Source organism: Xiphophorus couchianus, chromosome 4 (genome assembly GCF_001444195.1).
Source record: "Xiphophorus couchianus chromosome 4, X_couchianus-1.0, whole genome shotgun sequence".
Taxonomy (NCBI): Eukaryota; Metazoa; Chordata; class Actinopteri; order Cyprinodontiformes; family Poeciliidae; genus Xiphophorus; species Xiphophorus couchianus.
Genome location: NC_040231.1, coordinates 18,483,314 through 18,498,480, shown reverse-complemented (window position 1 = coordinate 18,498,480; position 15,167 = coordinate 18,483,314). Strand labels below are relative to the sequence as shown.

At 40.4% G+C, this 15,167-nt stretch overlaps 1 long non-coding RNA gene across 1 annotated transcript in view; it reads left to right on the top strand.

Moving 5' to 3' along the window:
• The window catches only part of LOC114143031 (uncharacterized), a 68,023-nt gene extending 53,393 nt beyond the window's left edge, over positions 1 to 14,630 (top strand). The window contains exons 4-5 of the long non-coding RNA XR_003595145.1: positions 12,885 to 13,093; positions 14,520 to 14,630. This is a non-coding gene — a long non-coding RNA (uncharacterized LOC114143031). The remainder of the gene's footprint in view (positions 1 to 12,884; positions 13,094 to 14,519) is intronic.
• Positions 14,631 to 15,167: the final 537 nt, after the last annotated feature.

Here is a 15,167-nt window from a genome sequence, read left to right as displayed (position 1 = left end):
AGTCACACTGTAATTTGCCCATGCTGAAATTAAATGAATAAAGTAAGTTCTAAGATGATGCCATAATTACATTCCCCTGACAATCATTCTGAGCTTGATTCTTCTTCCTCAGTTGTTTTGCCACCTCTTTCTGTAATATCAGATGTTGGATAGCTCAGGTGGAGGAAAACAAGCATGGTCTCATAGACGGCTTGAGTTATGTGGCTGTCTTAGGTCTTATTACCAGTGCACTGCCCACAGGCAGCATACCCATTTGGGAATACGCTGAACATCACTCATACATTAACTCAACTTAAACAGCTGATCGATACCTGATATTTTGTGATTTCCCTTGTGAAGGAATCACCCACATGAACCCACCCTGGTGTTTTTCCAAATTAGATTTTTTTTTTTTTTTTTTACATGTAATATTTTCTCTCTATACCCAAACTGTGGTTTTTCATTTATTTATTTTTCAACAACTTTTGTTTTATTTTCAGATAAAAAGAAAACCGTCAGTGGTTGAAATGTGCTCGTCTGAACATGCTGTTGATTTTATGCATCGCAAAGTAATCATTTCCTGGCACAGTAGGCCACAATTGAGTCTGTGGAGGTTGATGATTAAGATAAAAACACATTGTGGTGCATTGAGGTAAGTGACCTGCCGCTCTGTACAGATAAGACTCCAATTAATCCAGGCTGAATTGCACTAATGTAAAATAAAGATAATTACTAAATCACCAGGCTACATTGCTTTGATAGATTTTTGTTACTCACTGTTATTGCTGCGAGGAATAAGAAATTAAATGGATTATATCACAGCATTTTCAGATGGATTACAACTGCTTTTAAATAACCGCAAGAGCAATTTCATCAGCCCTGCAATTCGAGAAGCCACTGACAGGCACTGCATGATTCAAATTGAACTTGCTCTCATCATTTTAATAAAGCGCTTCAGTCTTCACCCCCAGCAGGCATGCACGCACGCGCGCTGTGAAACACATGTGCTGTTCAAACTGTACGGGTTCTATTTAAGCTGAAAACATAGACACACTTTTGCAAAACACACCTACTTTCTGCAGAAAGCTGCGTATCCCAGAACTTAGTTCAATATTTCACAGGATTTCAGGAATTGCTATTATAGAGGAAGAGAGTTGGTGAAAAACTAATCTGTTTTTGTGCCTCCAAAGAGTCTTCGCTGAGAAACACATCAGGTCAATTTATCGTGAAACCTCTTCAATAAACATAGCCCTGCGAGGATTGTTTGAAGTTCAAGGTTTAAAAACAGTAAATAGTGGACAAGTAATCAAAGGCATGTGATGAGAGATTTTACGGGTGGTTATCTCCGGGTTCTGGCTGCCTCTTCTGTGTGTGCCGGGAAGATTGTGGAAGGGCTCGACGTGCCAAGCGCCCAGGGCTGCGGCGATGACTCCTCTCCTTTAAAACCACGCTGGCACAGAGCCCCCTATCGAAGCCAAGGCCTGACTCTGTAAGCATTCATTATGGCATCCATTAGAATAAACATCTCAAAATCCCCAAAGACCAGCCCCCTTCGCTTTTAAGTGCCTTCTGACAAGGCTGCATCCAAGCTGCAAAATGAGAACAGTGCCCACATTTTATTGTATTTATTTATTCATCTCTGTATTTATACTTTTTCCTCAGACAGAGTTCGCCGAGTGTTTTCACATGAAAAGCTTTTAAATGTTTGTCTCAGAGTGTTGGCGTCTCTACGGAAAACTGACAGCAGTGCCAGCAAAGAGTGGAAGAGGGCCTAATTGCTAATCTGTGCTCCTCCTAAGTGCATCGACACAACAAAATAAGGTGCATTTGTATTTGCACTTAAAGACAAGTCCAGAGCGTGCACGTTGCTTAAACCAGTTAAATCAGTTCTGTCTGTACATCTGGGAATACGTGAAAACAACGAATAGACACAGAAATGATTTTAAAGGTTTTGGGGAGTCAGAGTGGTCTTTGATAAAATCTAAAGGTCATGTGTTGAGACTTTGAACCAACTCACAATGTTGCTCATCTGCATCACTTTTCCTTGACAAAGGAAGACACAATGCCAAAAGTCTGTGGCCATTGATGAGCAATGACTCCTCCCATTGCAGCTGTGTCAGCCAAGGAGCTGAAGCCACAGACCTCTTAAGAAAATGTTGATGTACATAACGTCACTTTGACATGCATACCTTATTTGCACTTCGGGAATTTACTGCAGTTCTCATTTTAAACAGTAGATGTCACTCCAAATGAAATCAGTCGGTACTCACCAACTGGTAGGAGAAGAAAAACTAAGCGCATTTTTTTATAAAACTATAAATAGAACAATTTGCCTTATGCTACTTTTTCCATGTAACATTTTGTAATAAATATTATCCAAGTGTTTATATTTAACCCTGGATTTTACAAATTCTTAAAATAAAGAACAGTTACAGAAAAGGGGATTGCACTATCGCCCGAGATGTCACGCACATCTGTGAACAGAAATGAGTAAAAACCAAGTATCAAAGAGGGAGTGTTTCATTGTGGTATTAAAAAGAATATGACTTAAAGCTATGTTTTAATTAATGATTCTGTCACAATGGCTACATTTTATAATTTACATAGAGCTGCCGGTCCAGCATGAACAACATAAAACTAGTTTGGCAAGATGTGTATTTCATTCCTTGTTTGAAATGTTTTAATTCAAAGAACGTTTATGCATGTATATTGGTTTGCATCTTTTTGCTGCATTACCCAAATCTAAACAGTTGTGAATATTTAAAAAATACAGGTCCACATTATAGATGTATTTGTATTAATAGCAATCTATTCTCCATTTCTTGTGGAAAAACATGTACAATTCTATTCTCACATGGCGAGTTATTCCTTAAATATGAGAAAAAATATAAGATACTGATATCATGACAAAAATAGTACCCCGTCCTGTTGCAGCAGAACTATGAAGTACACATTCTTGATCCTAAAACCCATGTACTATTCAGAACAGGAGTGAATCTGTTCAACATTAAAGACAAAAAAAGACATTAACACAATTCCCTTCAGTTCCTCATGTTTAAACACTTTTCAATACACCAACATACTGGCAAGATAGGAAACAGCTAAATAAAATTTGAGTTTTATTGGTCTGGACTACAAACTGTCACTTATTTAAAAACACATCCAATACAGACAGGCTGATGGTAAATATTCCAGGAAATCTAATGAAAGAGGTCATTAGTTTAGAAAATCATGCATAATTCAAACCAAACAGATCCTTTGGGTTCTTATTGGATACATTTTCAGATAAAACATTTAGCTTTGGAAGCAGATCGACGCTCAGGCTACGGTTTTCTTAAAGAGAGATCAGATTTCAGTTTTCATGTTTTCTAAAACTCGACCTATAGGATCAGCGTGAGAAATGTGTTTCTTCCCTGCTGCAGCAGCTTCTTCTGCCAGCAAACCCTGTTAGGGTAAAAACAACAAAAAGACAACAAAAGGGAGCGCAGAAACAAAAACACCAGGCATTATCATCACCATTATTGACAACAGCAACAGCGGTAATAACAACAACAAAGGCCATCCTGGGATATCAAGTCACATTTGTTTCTCCATTTGCTGCCTGAAACGTACTGTAATAAGGCCGCCTTTCCACTTTGATTTGGAGCGCCGGGGATGTCGGCGGGCTGCGGACGGGAGGGTTTCATCAGCTCACTTTTTTCACATAGCCAACTTCACTTCCAACCTAACTGGGCCAACAGGCCTGACACTCTGCGTTGAAGTAGAACAGTCTGAGATAAATGAAATTCAGATGATTGGTAAAATGATACGATATACAAAAGCAAGTGTCATCAGGCTGTCATGTTTGCCTTGTTCCCCATCTTGGTGTGCAGCAGCACGCCTTGGGCGACGTTGCCCCTCCTCTCCTCCACCCTCCACGCATGGTTCAGGGACGCTGGCCGTCTGCCTGACTGACAGGCAGAGGGAGAGATGAGCCACGTATGCCCCCCCTTAATTCAAACAGAAATAAAGACCGACCAGCAGTCAACAACTCATAAGTAAATCTCTTTAAATTTGAAAGCGAGGGCCTAGACAGTTAGTATAAAACTTTAAAAAAAGAGCATCAAGGAGGCAGAGAAAAAAAAAAAAAACAAGAGCTGTGAAGTTTCAGAGAGAAAGGAGATCAAGAATGACAGGTTTACAGATTATGACACTGTTTTGCTTCCCTTGCCCCTCAGGCCAGCTTCTGAGTTTCAGATTAAGTCACTCAGATATTCACATATTGGGGATTTAAAGTCAATATTCTTCTGCAATACTAAATCAGCAGAGTGTGAGTCACTTCCCTGCCCTCATGCTGATGTACTAGCTATCACATCCACCTAATCTAATTAAGTAAACAACTCCGCAGTGCTGAAGGATGGGCGTCGCATTAGATCAAAGGTATTCTTCTTCTGCCTCCTTTGAAAAATTCTAAACAATGGCACTGGATCATTTGAATAAAAGCAGAATTCAGAAAGATTTTTCTTTTGATTGAGGCCTCCAACACACACAAGCCTGATGCAACTCTTGCTGTTCTTTGCTCTCAGTCTGTGGGTATACAACTTTTTTTTTTATTTTTATGTGGATATATATTTGATACCTGAAGCTGCTTTCAAGTTATAATTAGAGGGAAACAATACCCCAACACCCAGCTCTGTTGTGTCTGCCAGCGCATCAGTCCCCTCAGCATACAATAGGGGGAGCAGTGATACTCTGATCATTCTGCTGGTGTGTGTTAGAAATTAAGCAAATTGGATCATTTGCCGCTTGGATGCAGAAGAATGATGTTTCTTCCCCTTCAAATTTACAAGTAAAGCACCAAATAATGCCAGGCAATTAGGAAGGGCCGTCACTACACAACACGGGGAGGGAGTGATCGCTGATGTGGATTAGGCTGCTTTATCCAGCCGGTGGAAGGAGAAGGGCTGACACTGAAAGGTGGTGCTGCGCGAGCACCAAGGACAAAGCCTTAAATGCCACACTTCAGCAGCGAGAAGGGATTTGTCTCTAATTAATTTCCAAAGAATTTGGTCATCCACTTTTCTGAATGCCAGCCCCGGTGGAAACTCAATAGCAGAGTGCCCTCCAGCAGTTAAAGCCCCGAAAAAAATGTTCCACATCATTAAAAAATATCAAGTATCTTTTGTACCCTCTCCTTTCTGTGTCCTGCTACTGCAGCTACAGTGGGGGAAACAGTTAAAAGTTCCTCTAAGTTCAAAGACAGCAACATTTTGTCTCTACATAGATTCCACTTTTTATTAGTTTATTAATGTGGTATTTTAAATATTTACATTTTGCTCCTGGCTGTAACAATGAGCCAAACTTCGGGGAGACTTTGAGGGAATATTCTAAACCTTGCACTACTAAATGTGCCACTGTCTCATCGGAGATAGAGCTGCAGGGCAGTTTATCTGAGTGCTGCCATCTCACGAAAGGGTTTAGCAGCGACGAGGGATGTGGTTCTGGATGACAGATTTTAATTACAGGAACACAGCCTGGTGACACTCGAATGACCAGTCGCAGCTTACCATCAGCCAATCATCGCTGATAACCAGATGATGAGCGCAGAGCGACCAATTAGCTGTGAAAGGGCAGCAGTACCACATCAGCTGCTGCGCTGTTATGCTGCATGATCTTTGTTGTAGGTGTAAATCTCAGAAGGCACTCCGCTAAAGTCTCGTCACTGTGGTTAGATGTGTGGAGCTCCGCTACACTAAGCAGGCAGAGGTATCTGAGAGGTAGCAGGTTTGAAAATAATATGCAGACATGTTGAATTGTTCAGGAAGTTTTCACTTTTTTTATGTGACTTATTTTCCACATAACTTTCACTTTGCAGGTAACTGAAAATGGCCTTCAATTAGTTCTAAGCAAATTATTGTTTCCTGTGTTAGTTAGGAGTTTTTTTTTGGGGGGGTTGTGAAATATGATTGTTCTCATGACCTTCTTCACTGACATTCATCAAATGACCGGCTCGTTACCAGGCCTTTGCCAAACTTAATGGCATGCCGAAGAGATAATTTCATCATTTTATTCAGCTTTGTCAGAGCAGGGAAGCGTTTCAAACCTGCAGGACAGTAGATCTCCAGGACTAGGGTTGGAGACGGTCTGCCAGTTACATAATCCTTTCTTTTGTTTGCATTCCCAGTTGCTATGTGAGCTATGCTAAGTGTGTTTTGTGTAAAGTTCACATTTGATTTTTTGTTTGTTTTGGGTTCTTTTTTGCAAAGACATTGCAGTTTTGAGACTATAAATGGAAGCTAACATATAGCAAGCTGCGTCAATATAACAAACACAAAATGGTCACAAATCCACCTTTCATCCATCTGAATTGCAATTTGGGTCACATTGTTTACCATTGGGAGACTCTGTCACCTTCTTATATTTTATTTTTCTTAAGATTTTAATAAATCTTACTTTCGTTGTGGTTCAGATAGCCATGTTGACCAACTGACTCATGTGACATATGATAGATTATGGCCTTTGATTAAATCATAATAAGTACATATTTCTCACTGGAATCACATAACTATTTCCACCCAGTGCTTCTAATCATAGAGCACGAATACAGGTTCTATTTTAAATCATCAATAGTACAACCAGGCACAAACAGATCGCAGGGCATGGACAAAATTATATGTCATGTATTGACATAACATGTACACGCAAGTAAAGAAGCTGCTGAGTAGAAAAATTGCACATATTTTTCGGAGGCGTAACTCTCCGGCGACTGTGTCTCTGTAGGTAGAGTAGTCATCTTGTGATCGGAAATCATAGGTTCGATTCTAGCTTCCACATGCCAATGTGCCTTTGGGCAAGGCCGCTTGGATGCATATATATATATGTATATAATTTATTTTCATTTTGTAAAACCAGTGAGAAAAACTTTTTACTTTTGCAACATGAGCAATAGCATTTAAATCATGCAAGCAGCAGATTTATCTTATGAACACACACCACTGTAAGTATAAAAGTAGACTGCAAAGTGCACAAAAAACTTTGGCTGACTTCAGTGCTTGATCACTCAGCAGTGTAGCTGTTGCAGCAAGTGTAGTTAATATCGTTAGCTGTGATCATATTTGCTGTAGCCCACTGGTTGCTCCACCAGCGGAGCCATGCCGGGCTCTGAGTGTGTGATGCTCAGACCAGCAGCAGCACACAGCAGAGGCCTTTCCTACCTGACGCAGAGCATAGAGTAGAACCTAAGCAGCAACATTCTTGTTATTCCACCGTCGCAGCCTGCTGGTCTGTAGATACATAGGCATTTGGGTGAGTGGCTGAGAGTAGCACAGTGTGAATGGTAACACCCCAGACAAATTACATGGCGACAGAAGAGGGGCCTCTCCCCCGCTGAGCCATGGTGGCATCACAGGGGCGGAAAATGACAATTCCTTGAAAAGGTCATACAAGATGCCTGCACCGTGATACGAGCTTACAGCCAATCTGACAATCTTAATTCAAATCATGACATTCCCCCCAAAACTGGAACGTTTTCATCTCACCATGTCAGGATAGCAGCCTGACCTTTAGCATGTAAGAACTTCACTGAGTTTTAACAAATGCTAATCAGAACCCTTCATTAACTGCTTTCTTACATCTCCTCCTATTTGCAATTTGTGCCTTCCACACTCAGATTTAAAAGAATAGGAATATTCCTCTTATGCTCGGTTACAGCAGCTACGTTCTCAATGAAGTCAATCATCATTTCACAAGATGATGGTCATGACAGAATGTGAATTTAATGTAGTGTGATTTTAAAAATAATCAATAATCTGTCATGGCATCAAACAATGTTATGTCCTGTTACTTTTACTGTTGCTTTTTATGTTGTAGATTGTATTAATGCTTCAAACACATGCTCACTTGGTGATCATGTGTAATCTGACCTGACCTGAGATAAAATTTTATGGAGTTTCCACCTGTAGATGAGTTCATCTTTCCACTGTTTCATGGCTATCCTAAATAACCTTTTGATAAATATGCATTGGAACATACCAAAGCGAGTAAAAACAAAATTCCTTATATAGTGAATTAGACGTAATGTTCACACAAATTTACCTTTAAACACCTACCTGCACATCTACCGAAGTAGCACATTGTTCAAATCAGATTTTCCACTTGTTTTTTTTTTTTTTCAAAGAAACAGAATGTTCCAGTAATATAAATACTGACAGGGTAAACCTGAACAAATTTGACAATGACAGTAAGTCATTGTCACTTCCAACCTGTTCTTTTACTGCCATTATGGGGAATTGTTGAGTGATCTCTTCCTAAGTGGTTTGGCTCAGCTGAAACTGTACTTTCTTGCAGTGATAACAAAGTACCAGTCCATAGATTACCCATACTTGACAAATGCAGTATGCTCAGAAATGGTTAGACGTCTATGTCAGGAATCCCCTGACATAGACAATCTAACATGTGCATTTACAACATGGCAAATAATAGAAGACGATTAAGATATATTATGTTTTACAGATCATATAGATGATTAGTAGCTTGTAGTAAGAAAAAAAAAGCTTAGTCGTAAACTGTTTTGATTCTTTGAAACTACTAAAAATTTTGAAAATTTTTTTCAATTTTTCAAAATTGAAAAAAAAGAGATCAAAATGACCACCATAATAATCCATCTGTTGTCTGAACCCAGTGTTGCAGGGGGAGCTGGTGCCTATTTGCAGTGGTTATTGGGTAAGAGGTATGGTACAAACTGGACAGGTAGTCCTGGTCTTTCACAGGGCAGCACAGACAGAACAAATAACCAGGCACGCACACATTCACCCCTCAGAACTATTCAGAGAGACCAATTATTTTAGAATCATGGTTTTGGACTGTAGGACAAAACCAGAGTACCTGGAGAGTACCCACACATTCATGGGGAGAACATGCAAATGCAGAAAGACCCTAATACAACAATCCTACCTGCGTGGCAACGCAGTTGAAAAACACTGAAGTGCATAAATCTGTGTCTGTCCAGTTCTAGATTCTGAGGTCACTCTCAACAACCCTATAGTGATAAATAACCACTGCAGAGGCCTGAGCTTAGGTATGAACAGAAACACTTCAAAACTGGTATTATATGGAGATATGGGATGGGAAATGTGAAGTCAGATACATTGGAGATATGGTGCGACTGGAACAGATTCATTACTGTCTCAGATCATATATGAGCAGAACATAATTTTATGTTGGGACTTTTCCAACAGATACACTTGGGCTAGACAGATTGAGAAGATATTTAGGGAGAGTGGTTTTCAGTGCTTTTACAGAAATAAGTAGATATGTAATATTAGATAAACTCTTGCACATTGTAGATACTGTAAGTTGCCTGTGTTTATTCCCTACATGTGTAAAGTCTGACTGAAAAATGCCAGTGCCGACCTCATGCCTTCATTTATTGTTATTTTAACTTCTAAGGCTTATCAGGCAGGTACTTATACACAATAACTGAGATTAAACTAGTTGGCTATTTTTTTTTATATGTTCTAAATTACTAGTTTTATTAATAATTCCCCAAAGTAATTATTCACAAGAATATGTTGCCATTAGACCCTTACATTATGCATCAAGATTTCTAAAACACAAGGTACTCACATTTTGAAACCACAAGAACTACCTCAAAAGGCATGTCAACGATTTTCACAGAAATATTGACACAATCCATTCACCAGTGTGCTCTGATCTGTACTGCACCGAGACAATCTTGAGTTCTCGATGAAATCTAAACACGGGCAGCAGTACCAGCGGGCTACTGTGTGGACCAGAAGAGATAGGACAGCAAAGCCTTCCTTACAGCTGGGTGCCCAGATTGATAGGCAAGATAGACATAGCATATGTGTTTACTCATCACTCTGATGGCACCTGCCTGGGACAAAGGCTTTATTTAGACAGGTCAAAACAATCAAAGACTGTACGAAGGGCTATAAATGCAGATATTCTGAAAAGGTGCTGGTATGAAGATAGAGGCAAATTCCTCTGGCGCGAGAGACAAAGCGAGTCTTCTCCACACATCACCTTTGTTTGAGCCACTGCTGCATTTGCTTATTTAAATTTCCTCGCAGTATCACCTCATTCCCCAAGCTCCTCTCAAAGCTATCCCACCACTTCAGAGAAGAAGGTCTTTAATATATGAAATGCCAGCGCTGCTGTGTCAGTTTGAGAGAGTTCAGGTTCTACAAGGAGCAGCACTCCAGGATGCGACCTTGTGCCACGCATATCTTCTGTTCCTTTGTAACATTTCTTTTGCCGAGGTTAATGAGCTTGACACTGAGTGCCCTCACCCTGCTCAACAGCCTTGCACTCATTCCCCTCTTCTCTCTGCATGCCGTCAACTTGCAGCTGAAAACAGTGATTTCACTTAGCACATGCACAATGGGGAAGTTATCAAGCAGCAGAGTGGTCACCTGTGCTTTTCAAGGCTGTTAGGAAAGGTCAGACACTCAGGTTGCCTCTGCTCGGTTTGACAGCCCGGAGCCTCTGAGGGATTAATTTCCCAGCGCTGTCTTATTTACGATCACGACAAACAGATCCATAACTCCTCTCTCTCTCGTTAAAGGTGCTCGCTGATCATTAGGCGGTGTTTTAATTTTGCAGCGTGGGTTTTCTTAACAACACTAATTATTTGATAACAACCAAACACAAGCTAATTTCAAGCCCCAGCATTTAAATCTGTGGTCTCATGTATTTTTAATTGGACATTATTGTAGCATTACCAGCTGAATATGCAGCCAACCCTTTCTCACATTTGTCCCAGCCTTAAGTGAAAGTGCCTTAAATTAAAAGGCTATAGAAATCAATACGAGGAGCATCCGTGAGAGAGAACGTCTTCGACAGTCTGCCTCCTAATGCATCCCTCCCCACATGCTCTGCTCTCAAGTCTAAAAGCACTTAATGTGCAATAAGCAGCTGCCCACCTCGGATACTGCCAAATGATGGAGGTGACTTGTCTGAGAAAAGCTTGAAAGTTTGATCTTATGCTGAGTTAATGGATTACTTGGACAGAGACCCTGCTTCAACAGAAAATTCATACATTTTATAATATGACAAATTGCAACAACTGATGAATATTTCTGGTTTGCATAATTTCATTAATCATTTTCACAAGAGTAGAGGAAGATAGTTGTGAAAAGAAACCTTTGTAACGCGGACTGAGATAGAGGTCTAAGCTGTCCAGAGTGGGTTACACCCACAGAGCAATTTAAAACAGGAGATTGCCTGTTTTGCTTTCCTTGTCCTCATCAAATGCACAGTTTTGTAAAGAGGAGAAGAGTGAATCTGCAGCGCCAGCGAGCGAAGTGGTGGAGGACTGCATGAAAAGAATTGATTAAAATGTATGCCGGCTCTTGCACAGTTGAGATCATTTGTGAGTAAATCCAAAGCTGTTGTCCAACAACTTTACCATTAATTGTCTGGACGTGCACACGCTCGTGCACCCACTTTCTCCTTGGAGTGCCACATTTCCCCCTTACACTGTTAAGAGTCAAAACTTAAAAATGGATGAGATCTTTGTCACTCAAATGGCTGCAGGTTTCTTAAGTGCTGTCAGAGAACGGATGAGGCCAACATGCATTATGGAAGACAGTGCTTTGCCTCGACTCTCCACCGGTTCTGCTGCACAAAGTTGTCTAATGGAGGTGAAGATGTGGTAGTTTCTTTTGCAAGTTAGGATTTTCTTTTTGTTAAATAATAACTAAAGTTGGGAGCTAATTAGTCTCAGAGGTATAGCATAGGCGTAAGGCCTCTCTGCACTGTCTGGTGCAGTTAATTCCTCCCATCTGGAGTCCTAAGAAGCATTTATGAGAGTTTACCAGATTAGTCGCAGACAAGGGTTATTTAAAAGGAACTGCTTGTACTCTTCAGATTGGAGATCTGTACTCATTGAACAGTTTAATAATGGCCTATTGTATGCCAATGTGACCGCTTCAACTGGAGAGCTAAAAAGGGAACCAGCTGAATGAGAAAAAGCCTTTTTTGTCACCCATGTTTAAAGTGGGACATGTATGAAGTTAATTTAAATTTTTATATAGTTCATGTCTTTCTAATTTCACTGGCAGTGGATTTTGTTGCAGAACATGCACTTTAGGCTTAGGTCCATCATTGTTAGATACTCATCTGAACAGATTAACCAAAAGCCACAGCATCAGACTTTTTTTGAAATTAGACTTATCTGGAAGTTGTTGCCGTTGATTAGATGGAAGAGATCTTTGGATTCTCATTACAGCCAGGAGGCCGAAGTGGGATGCAATAACAGATGAACAATGATACTAGTGTCATTGCACTAAAATATATTCAGTACTTATATTATGTCTTCCCAGTTTTGGCAAGATCCTGAGCTTTCCTGATAAGACCAAGGTCATCTGTTAGAAGTGTCTGCATTGGAAATGAGGTTAAGCTCCCAGCAGACTCAGCAGGAAGGCCGCGGAGAGGAGTTAATAGTCCATGCTCTGGTTTTAAAGACTTTTCGCAGTCCTAGTTGAGTTCTTCACTCTCGGGCCGTGGCTGCTAAGGATTTTGCTTGACAACGAGACAGGAAGACGGGGCGCAGGTGACAAAAATGATAGTGAGAGAGAGCTTTAAGAACAGAGAATAGGAAAGCGCTCACGTAGCACCATCATCCGCCCCTTTCCCGTAATCAATTTCAAATGTCCCCTCTGCGAGGCTCAACTTTCACTCTTTATTCACACACCAGAAATTCAAATTACCCACAGTGCTACAGAGTGCATCCAGAGTGGACTGCGTTAGTTAAGTGAATTTCCCCATGTGCCATCTTGGGTGTGCTCTGGAAGCCGTCTTACCTCCAGTTTGTGTCAGTCACAGCTGGCAATGACGAATTATTAAGGTGGATTTGACATGAAATGTTGGACGTAGTCACCCTCTACCTTTTCCCCACCCATTAGTCTCTGAGAGGCGTACTTGACAGGGAGTGCCATCAGCCAGCATCAGCTCAGGCAGCGCAGCACTCTCCTCCCCCGCAGATGCACCTTGGGCCAGCAGCAGTCTCCTCCTCTTCTTTGTTCAGCGCATCTGTTCAGCATCAGATGACAGCACTGATTAGCCTCACTCAGGGTCTTAATAAGACAACCGGAGTACAGAGAGCCAGTGCAAGGTGAACATGAACTCACAAACACATCGAAACAAACAGCTGTAAACACAACATGCTCTTTTCTGTGCTTACTTTACTGACTTATGCTTAACCTGACCATGAGGGCGTCTTCATCCCCAATGAGGTCTGAAAATATCCCTTCCTTTAATGATCTGTCTGCTTTTTGACCTTTATAGCTTTCTGCAAAAACAGCTCAAAAATAGGTAGTACATTTTGTTTTGAAAGCTCTTATTGCTCATCCGTCCTTCAATCCGAATACATTGCACAAAGTTTGAAATATGTAAAGAATCTAAAATCAGAAATATGAATACTTTAGATACTATCAGGTTAATTTATTTAAAAAGTGAGGTTTATTTAAGAAAGTACTGTTAAATGGAAAAAATCACATTTTTTCAGTGAAACTGAAGAATGAGTTAGATCACTTTTCACTGTCATTGTTAAGACTGTAACTCACTGCTTTTATTCAAAGGAAACATCTTACTGTATTCAGTTCAGTTTTAGTTTAATGTATTTTGAGAAATCCACATCATTTAAAGCTAAGCCCTAATCAGCAACAAAACAACAAAAAAAAGATTCAAGGCTCTGCAACAACATCAAATTGGAATCTGTTTCCAGACTTCTCATGTGTCTGAAACACATACCATATGTTTCAATTTCAGTTTCAAGCATTAAGCATGTTTAAAGCATACAGCATGCCGAGGTGAGTAAAAGGAATGTATGGCGTGGTGTGAAGCTAACTAATGTTATTATTCACCTATTGCTGCAATACTTGAGTTAGAGTTACTATGATTCAGCAGCAGTGTTACAACTGCAGTACATATAAGGTGTAGGTATGGTGGCAGTCATTCAGGAAGGTTTTTGGACATGGCATTGAAAGCCCTGAAAGCTTAGCTCACCTGTTGATCTAGTTGTGCATACTACAGTCTCAACTGCATATTACAGCAATCATGTAGTGTGGATTGTGTAACCAGCTGAGGTTTTTACATATAAAACTTGTCTCCAAGTGGAAGAATAACAACGCAATTACTTTGTATTATGAATTGGATTAAATTGGGATGTATGGAATTTAATTTTAATGTGTGTATATGATTACATACAGTTTGCATATAAATTGGATCTATTTGTCTTTTAAAGAATCTTGTAACATTTGGTATGAATTGACACTACGTAAACTAAAAGAATTGAACTGAATTGAATTATGACAGGGGGTTCATTTGGCTTGTTTTCTGTGTTTTCCCATGTTAAAGTCAATAGATGAGATATATATTGAAATAAATAATAAAAAAAAAAACACTGTTTTCCAACAGCACAACATGGTAAAGCAGGATAGTAGGGAAAAAAAACATCTAGTTGTTGTTTCTGGTCATATGTGTATGTAGCAATGAGTGGGAGTGCAGCTGCAGCTCTCCGTACCCCTGTGTTTCTGCAGGGTGAACTTCTCCCAGATGCCTTCACCATCTCCCCCACTGCCTCCTGGCGGATGCTCCTCACTCCATGTGTGTCCCAGCCCACCTGTTCAGCCCTCATTACTGTCAGCCCCTGTGTTAATAAATATCCAGGTGTAGACCGCTCCTCTGTGCCTGTACTTCATCACCAAGGAGTTCAGTCTGGCGGTCGCCCCCTCCTCTTCTGCAGCAGAGCTGACAGGAACCATGATTACACTGTAAGCACTGTAGTTATTCACCTTCTGCCCAAACTGCGACACCACACTCCATCTTATGCACCAACACACACGCAGAGGTGTACACACATCCAAAAAAGGAACACACTCCCACTGACAAACAAATGCTTACAGATATTTGGTCTTTCATTCCCATTATTTTTTTCTCTTCAGTGCTCCCGGTTGTACTGGCAACATGCTGCCCATGTTGCCATTTGCACTCTGCGAATATCCCTGCAGCAATGTTTGGTGACTGCAAATTATTACTGTTGTGCGGGTCTACAACACTAAGCATTTAATTATGCATAACATCAAAACATGTTGTTTTGAAATACACCGAAGCACCTTATGTGACTCCAACTATAAAAAATATAACATTTGGTAATTGCTTGATCAGACTTCTGCTTTAAATCTCCA